Raw genomic sequence first — 8,830 nt, 5'->3', positions numbered from 1 at the left:
AAATGGAAGTAAAACTGTCATTGTTTTAATTTGAAAACAGATGACAAGATATGTAAATAGAAAACCCAATAGTTTCCACAACAAAACCTTTTTGGCCTAATGAATGAATTTGGCAAAACATTGGGATTCACAGTCAATATTCAGAAACTGAAGGCATTCTTGTCTACCAACAGTGAAATATCAGAAGCATAAATCACGGAAAGAATCCCATTTGGTACAGCAACAAGAAAAATAAAATACCTAGGAATAAACTGAACCGAGGAGGTAAAAGATCTATATTCAGAAAACTACACAACACTGAAGAAAGAAATTAAGGGAGACACAAATAAATGGAAGCATATACTTTGTTCATGGATTTGAAGACTTAATACCATCAAAATGTCCATACTACCCAAAGCAATTTATAGCTTCAATTCAATCCCTAATAAAATACAATGACATATTGCAGAGATAGAGAGCAAACATTTCAAAAATTTATATGGAACTGTAAATGACCCCAAATAGATGTGATGATTTGAGAAAGAAGAACAAAGTAGGAGGGATCACAATACCTGATGTCAAAGTATATTACAAGGACACTGTAATCAATACAGTCTCGTCCTGGCATAAAAACAGAACAAAATAGAGAGCCCAGAAATAAATTCCTGTCTATGTGCTTAGTTAATATTCAACAAAGGGTACAGAAGCATGATATGGAGTCAAAATAGTCTCTTCAGCAAGTGGTGTGGGGAGATCTGGACAGCTACATGCAAAACAATGAAAGTGGAACACCTACTTACATCATTCACAAAAATAAACTCAAGATAGATAAAAGACTTACACAACCTCATAAGAGTCCTAAAGGAGAACATAGGCAGGGGAATCTCAAGATATTCCACACAATATTTTCACCAATATGTTCCATACAGCAAGGGACATAAAGGAAAGAATAAAACAAAGGGCAGTTCCTCAAAATAGAAATCTTCTGCATGGATAAAGAAAACATCAACAAAATGAAAAGAGAACCAACCATGTGGGAAAATATATTTGCCAATGGCATGTCAGACAAGGGTTTGATCCCCCAAACATATAAAGAACTCACATGACTCCACACCAGGAAGACAGATAACACTATTAAAAATGGGCAAAGGATCTGAAAAGATAACTTCCCAAGGAGGACATACAAAGAGCCCAGAGACATATGAAAAGATGCTCAGCATCACCAGCTATCAAAGAGATACAAATTAAAACCACAAGGAGATATGACTTCACAAGGTGAGAATGACCATCATAAACAAATCAACAAACAACAAGTGCTGGAGAGGATGTGTAGAAAAGGGAACCCTAGGGCACTGTTGGTGGGAGTGCAGACTGGTGCAGCCACTGTGGAAAACAGTATGGAATTTCCACAGAAAACTAAAAATAGAACTGCATTTTGACCTGGCTATTCCACTTCTGGGATTATAACATAAGAATCCTGAAACACCAATTCTAAGGATCCTATGTACTCCAATGTCCGTGGCAGCACAATTTACAATAGCCAAGTGCTGGAAGCAACTTAAATGCCCACCAGTAAATGAGTGGATCAAAAAACTATGGTACATTTCCACAATGCAATACTATGCGGCAGAAAGAAGGAGCTCCTGTCCTTTGGAACAGTGGGGATAGAACTGGAGAGTATTATGCCAAATAAAATAAGCCATGTGACTTACAAATACCCTATGATGTCACTTATAAGTGGGACCTAACTGATAAAACAAACAAGCAAGCCTAATATAACCCGAGTGATTGAAATAAAGAAAAAACTTATAGTAACTAGGAGGGAGTAGGGAGGGGATAATTGGGGAAAGAAGGGTATGTGTTTTAAAGGGACATGTAAAAGACCCATGGACAAAGCCAAAGGGGGTAGGATTGATGGTGGGAGTTGAGGTTGGGTAGGGCAGGGGAATGTGGTGGCAGGAAAATGGAGACAACTATACCTGAACAACAATAAAAAATAACCATATTATTTCATTCATATATTGTTGCTATAAACCTTATAGCAACAAGTGATCAAACAAAGAAACAAACACAAATTAATAAATGCAGATAATAGTATGGTGGTTACTAGAAGGAAAAGAGACAGTAACTAGAAAATAAGGTCAAACATATAAGGGTTGAAGATGATTTGACTTTGGGTTGTTGGGGAACAATATAATATACAGAGGAACATCATATAAATGTATATATGAAAACTATATAATGATATCAACCAATGTCACATCAATAAAAAGAATACTTATCTCCCAATTTAATATGTGGTTACTATGAAAATCCTGAAAGTTAAATGGGTTTCAGGTAATAATAAGTGGCTTCAGTCATTATCCCAGCTTTTTTCAAAATACCAGTTTAAAATTTCATTTGCATTTGCTTATTTTTTATTAAATTTATGAAGATAACATTGGTTAATAGGACCATCTAGGTTTCAAGTGTAGACTATACATGATCTTTATATAATATTACATGACCATCACCAAATTTAAATCACCTTGTCTCCATACATTTGACACCCAACCACTTTAGTCTTACTCTCCCCTACCTTTTACCCTCTGGTAACCACTACACTGTTTTCTGTGTCTATGAGTTTGTTTTATATTCCATATATGAGCATAATAATGTGGTACTTATCTTTTTTCTGACTGACTTATGTTGCTTAGCATAATATTCTCAATTTCCATCAATGTTGTTACAAATGGCATTATTTCATCTTCACTCTTAACTTTTTTTTAAAGCTAGGTAGTATTCCATTGTATAAGTGTTACATATCTTATTTAGGACACTTTGGTTGTTTCCATGTTTTAGCCAATGTGAATAATGCTGCAAGAAACATAGCACATGCATATTTTTGAGTAAGTATTTTTCAAGTTTTTCAGGAAAACAGGGAGAAGGATTGCTCGTTCATATGGCAAGTCTATTCTTAATTATTAGAAGAATTGCCATACTATTTTCCATAGTGACTGAATCAGTTTACATTCCAGCTTATATTCCCACCAGCAGGGAATGAGAGTTACCTTTAATTCACAACATTTCCAACACTTTTTATTACCTGTCCTGTTAATAATAGCTATTCTAGCAGGTGTAAGGTGGGATTTCATTATAATTTTTACACAAATTTTCTTAATATCTAGTGAAGTTAAACATTCTTACATATGTATGTTGACCATTTGTATGTCTTCTCAGAAGAGGTGTCTGTTCAGGTCTTCTGCCCATCTTCTGAACTGGATTGTTTGGTGTTGAGTGTGTTTTAGTTCTCTCTATATTTTTCATATTAAACTCTTGTTGAGCTGTTGTTTTAAAAGATCATCTTCCAATCTCTTTGTTGCTTTTTTTTTTGGTTTTGATGTCAGTTTATTTTGCTATGAAGATATATTTTTTGTTTGATATAGTCCTATTAATTTATGTTTGCCTTTACTTCCATTGCCTTTGGGGTAAAATTCATTTAAAAAATGTTCTTTGCTACCAAGGTCCATAAGAGAAGTACCTATATTTTATCTATGTAAGTTATTATTTCAGATCTTTTATTTAGGTTTTTGATTCATTTTGAATTAAAATTTGTACAAACAAACAAATTGAAATCTAGTTTCATTCTTTTGCATGTGGTTTTCTAATATTTCCATCACCACTTATTGAGGAAGTTCTCTTTTCTTCATTGTGTCTTTTTTTTATAATCCTTTGTCAAAAATTATTTGCCCATATACATATGGATTTATTTCTGGCTTTTCATTTATGTGTATCTGTTTTTCTGTCATTACCATGCTGTTTTGATTATCATAGCCCTATAGTATAACTTGAAGTTAGGTAGTATGGTAACTCCAGCTTTGCTCTTTTCTTCAGGATTGCTTTGGCCTACTTAGGGTCTTTTGTGGTTCCATATAAATCTACTCATTTTTGTTCTATTTCTTAAAATAAAAGACATTGACATTGATGAGGATTGTATTAAATCTGTATATTGCTTTGGGTAATACGGCTATATTAGTTATGTTCATTCTTCCAATCCATGAACACAGAATATCTTTCCATGTTGTCTTCTTCAATCTCTTTTAATAATGATTTGTAGTTTTCAGTATATGGGTCCTACACATCATTTGTTAAGTTTATTCCTAGGTATTTTATTCTTTTTGTTACAATTGCAAAAGGAACTTTTGAAATTTACTTTTCTGAAGTTTCCTTTTTATTATATAGAAAAGTAGTGGATTTTTGTACATTAATTTTGTATCCTGTGACTTTATTTTACTTTTTATTTTTTCTAATAGTTTTTTGATAGAATCATTAGGGTTTTCTATATACAGAATTGTGCCATTCACAAAAAGTGACATTTTTGCTTCTCCTTCTTAATTTGGATGCCTTTTATTATTTTTTATGTTGTCTAGTTCTTCAGACTCTCAATTCCAGAACTATGTTGAATAGGAGTGTTGAGAGTGGGATCTTTGCCTGGTACCTGATTTTAAAGGGAAAGCTTTTATTTTTTCATAATTAAGTATAATATTGGCTGAGGATTTGTCATATATATCCATTACATTGAAGTATTGAGTACTTTTCTTCTATACCTATTTTCTTGAGTGTTTTAATAATTATTGGGTGTTGTGTCTTATCTAATGCTTTTTGTTCATCTATTGATAAGATCATATAAATTTTATCCTTTATTTTGTTAATGTAGTATATTACATTTTTCAATTGGCACATATTGAAACATTCTTGTGTCCTGGGAATGAACTCCACTTGATTGTGATATGTTATTTTTAATGTGTTGTTGTATTTTAGTTTGCTAGTATTATGTTTATGATTTCTGTATTTGTTTTTATCAGAAAAATTGGTCTAAAATAATTGGTATTATCTCTTTTTTATCAGAAAATTTTATCTAAAATAATTAGTATTATTTTAGAGTCTTATCTTTACTACATATTTATATCACATTTATGTTAGCCTCCAAAATGTTAGAAAACACTGTTTCTTCTATTTTTTGGAAGAGTTTGAGAAGCATACATAAGAAATCTACTTTGAATATTTGATAACTCATTAGTGAAGCCATGTGGCCCAGCACTTTTATTTTTTGGCAGTTTTTATGTATTTTTGCATATCCTCATCTGTCTCTATAGATTTTCTAATTCTTCATGATTGAGTCTAGGAAGGTTATGCATTTCCAGGAACATATTAATCTACTCTAGAGGATTCTATTCTAGAATTTCATCGAATGTAGTCTTGCATGGTATTCTAGTATAATCCTCTCTCTGTGATGTCTGTAGTAACTTCTCTTCATTTATGATTTCATTCATATGAGTCTTTTTTTTTCTAGTGAGTAGAGGCAAGGGTGTGACATTTTTACTAGACTTTTCTAAAAACCATCTCTTTGTTGTATTAATTTTTGTACACTCTTTTTATTTCATTCATTTCTACTGTAATTTAGATTAATTCATTTCTTCTGCTGACTGGGTTCCTTTTGTTCTTTTTCTAAATCTTTAATATGTAATGATGGTTTGTTTAATTGGAGATTATCTTGTTTCTTGAGATAGACTTGCAATGATATAAACTTTCTCATTATTGCTTTTGCTTCATACAGAAGTTTTGATATGTTGTATTGTCATACTCATTTATCTCTCTCTTTTTTTATCTTACCTTTTATTTCTTCTTTGACCTAGTCATTTTTCAGTAGTACATTGTTTAATCTCTACATATTTGTGGGTTTCTTTACTTTCTTTTAGCTATTGATTTCTAATTTCAAAACATTGTGTTTGAGTAGAAACTTGGTGTAATTTCAATCTTCTTCAATTTGTTGAGGGTAGGCTTATGACACAACATATAGTTTATTCTTGAGAATATTCTATGTGAACTGGGGAAGAATGTATAATATGATGGTCTGGGATGAATAGCTCCATAAATGTCAATTATGTGCATTTGATTTAAAGTGTCATTTAAGTCAAATATTCCTTTATAGATTTTCTATTAAAAAAAAAACTGTCTAGAACAGTTAGTGGAGTATTAATGTTCCCAAATGTGATTGTGTTTTTGTTTGTTTGTTTTTTTCCCTTTAGTTCTTTTGGTAGTTGCTTTATATATTTCGGTGACTCCTGACTGAGTGCATCTTTATTAATAAGTGTTATGTATTCTTTTTTGAGTGGTTATTTTTTTTTACTTATTCTATTATAGTTGTCAAAATTTTCCCCTTTTGCCACCTTCCATCTAGCTGACTTCTCTAGACTACATTAAATCCCCTCTCCATTGTCCATGCCTATGCATTGTTCATACATGTTTTATGACTAGTCCCTTCCCATTCCTTCCACCATTCACCCCTCCAATGTCTCCTCTTACAATTATCAGCATGATCCATGTTTCCATGACTCTGGCTCTAATTTTCTCATTAGTTTATTTTGTTGATTAGATTTTCATTATTAGTGTGGTAATATGGTATTTGTATTTTGCCAACTGGCTTATTTCACTTAGCGTAATAGTCTCCAGTTCCATCCATGCTTTCACAAAAGGTAGAACTTCCTTCTTTCTTTCTGTTCCATAGTATTCCACTGTGTAAGTATACCACAGTTTAATCTACTAATCTATGGATAGGCACTTGGAGTGTTTCCAACAATTTGCTATTATAAATAGAGCTATGCTGAACATACAGGTGCATAAAGATCTTTTGGTGTTTTAGGGTTCTTAGAATGTATTCACAGTAGAGGAATCACTGGGTCATAGGGCAGTTTGATTTTTAATTTTTAAAGGAAATTCCCTATTGTTTCCCACAGTGGCTGCACCAGTCTGAATTCTCACTAAGAGTACACTAGGGGTTCCCTTTTCTCCATATCCTCACCAGCACTTGTTGTTTGTTGATTTATTAATGATACCCATTCTTACAGGTGTGTGGTGATATCTCATTGTACTTTTAATTTGCATCTCTCTGATGGCTTGTGATGTTGAGCATTTTTTTTGTTTGTTTGTTTTTGTATCTATGGGTCATTTGTATGCCCTTCTTGCAGAAGTGTTTATTCAGGTCTTTTGCCTATTTTTAACTAGGTTTATTGTATTCCTGGTGTGGAGTCATATGAGTTCTTTATATACACTTGTCCAATGTATTGTTGACAAATATGTTCTCCTATATAGCAAATTTTCTTTTAATTTTGATGATGGTTTCTTTAGCTGTGTAGAACTTTTTAGTTTGATGTAATCCCATTTGCTTGTTTTTCCTTAATTTCCTTTGCCCTAGGAGATATATCAGCAAAAATATTGTTGCATGATATGTCTAAAATTTTACTACCTATGTTTTCTGCTAGGATTTTTATGGTATCATGACTCCTACTTACATCCTACATCCATTTTTAATTTATTCTAGTGTATTGTGTCATTTGGTGGTCACATTTCTTTTTCTTTTTTTTTCTTTTTTTTTTGCTCTTACCAGCCTAGTTCACTGACATCATTTATAAAGCAATTGCCTTTACTCCATTGTATGATCATGCCCACTTTGTGAAATATTAATTGACCACAGAGGCATGGGTTTACTTCAGGACTCTCTGTTCTATTCCATTGACCTATATGTCTGTTCTTATGCCAATGCCAGACTGTCTTGATTACAATGACTTTGTAGTATAGTTTAATATCAGGCATAGAAATCCCTCCAACTTTATTTTTCTTTTTCGAAATGGCTTAGGCTATTTTTTGTCATCTTTGATTCTGTATACATTTTTGGAATACTTGCTGTAGATCTGTGAAATATGCCATTGGTGTTTTTATAGTAATTTCACTGAATCTATACATTGCTTTGAGTAGTATGGGCATTTTAATGATGCTAATTCTTCCAATCCAAGAACCCTGTATGTCCCATTTATTTGTATCTTCCACAATTTCTTACTTCAGTATTCTACAGTTTAGGAGTACAGGTCTTTTACATCCTCAGTTAAATTCATTCCAGATACTTTATTTTTCTTGTTTCTATAGTACATGGAAGTTTTTCCTAGTTTCTCTTTCTGAGAATTCATTGTTGGTGTACAAGAAAGCCATCAATTTTGGAATATTGACTTTGTATCCTGCTACTTTGCTGAATTCATTTATTGGATTGAGTAGTTTTTGGTGGAGACTATAGGGTTTTCTATGTACAGTACTGTGTTTTCTGAGAATAATGACAGTTTTACTTCCTTTTTTCCAATCTTTTGTTGATTTCTTTGTCAAATCACTGTGGCTAAAACTTCCAGTATTATGTTGAATAAGTGTGGTGAAATTGGGTAACCTTGTCTTCTTCCTGATTTTAAGGGAAACATTTTTATTTTTTGCCTATTGAGTATGATAGTATGATGTTAGCAGTAGGTTTCCATATGTGGTCTTTATTATGTTGAGGCATGCTCCCTCTATTCCTACTTGCTGAGTGTTTTATCATAAATGGATGCTGGATTTTGTCAAATGCTTTTTCAGCATCTATGTATATGATCATGTGAATTCTATAATTCATTTTTCTAAAATATATTTTATTGATAATGCTATTACAGTTGCCTCATTTCCCCCCTTTATTCCCCTCTGCCTTGTACAATCCCACCCACCTGCATTTCCTCCACCTTAGTTCATGTCCATGGGTCATGCATATCAGTTCTTTGGCTTCTCAGTTTCCTATACTATTCTTAACCTCCCCTATACCTATCATTTATGCTTCTCATTCCCTGTACCTTCCCTCTATTCTCTCCCCTCCCCTTCCTCACTGATAATCCCCCATGTGATCTCTTTTTCTGTGATTCTGTTCTTGTTCTAGTTGTTTGCTTGGTTTGTTTTTGTTTATTTAGGTTTGGCTGTTGGTAATTGTGAGTTTGTTGTCATTTTACTGTTCATAGTTTTTCTT

The sequence above is a fragment of the Phyllostomus hastatus genome, unplaced genomic scaffold (genome assembly GCF_019186645.2).
Source record: "Phyllostomus hastatus isolate PE091 unplaced genomic scaffold, TTU_PhHast_1.1 phas_contig_84, whole genome shotgun sequence".
NCBI lineage: Eukaryota > Metazoa > Chordata > Mammalia > Chiroptera > Phyllostomidae > Phyllostomus > Phyllostomus hastatus.
The sequence above is the reverse complement of the archived record's forward strand: the minus strand, read 5'-3'. Positions refer to the sequence as shown.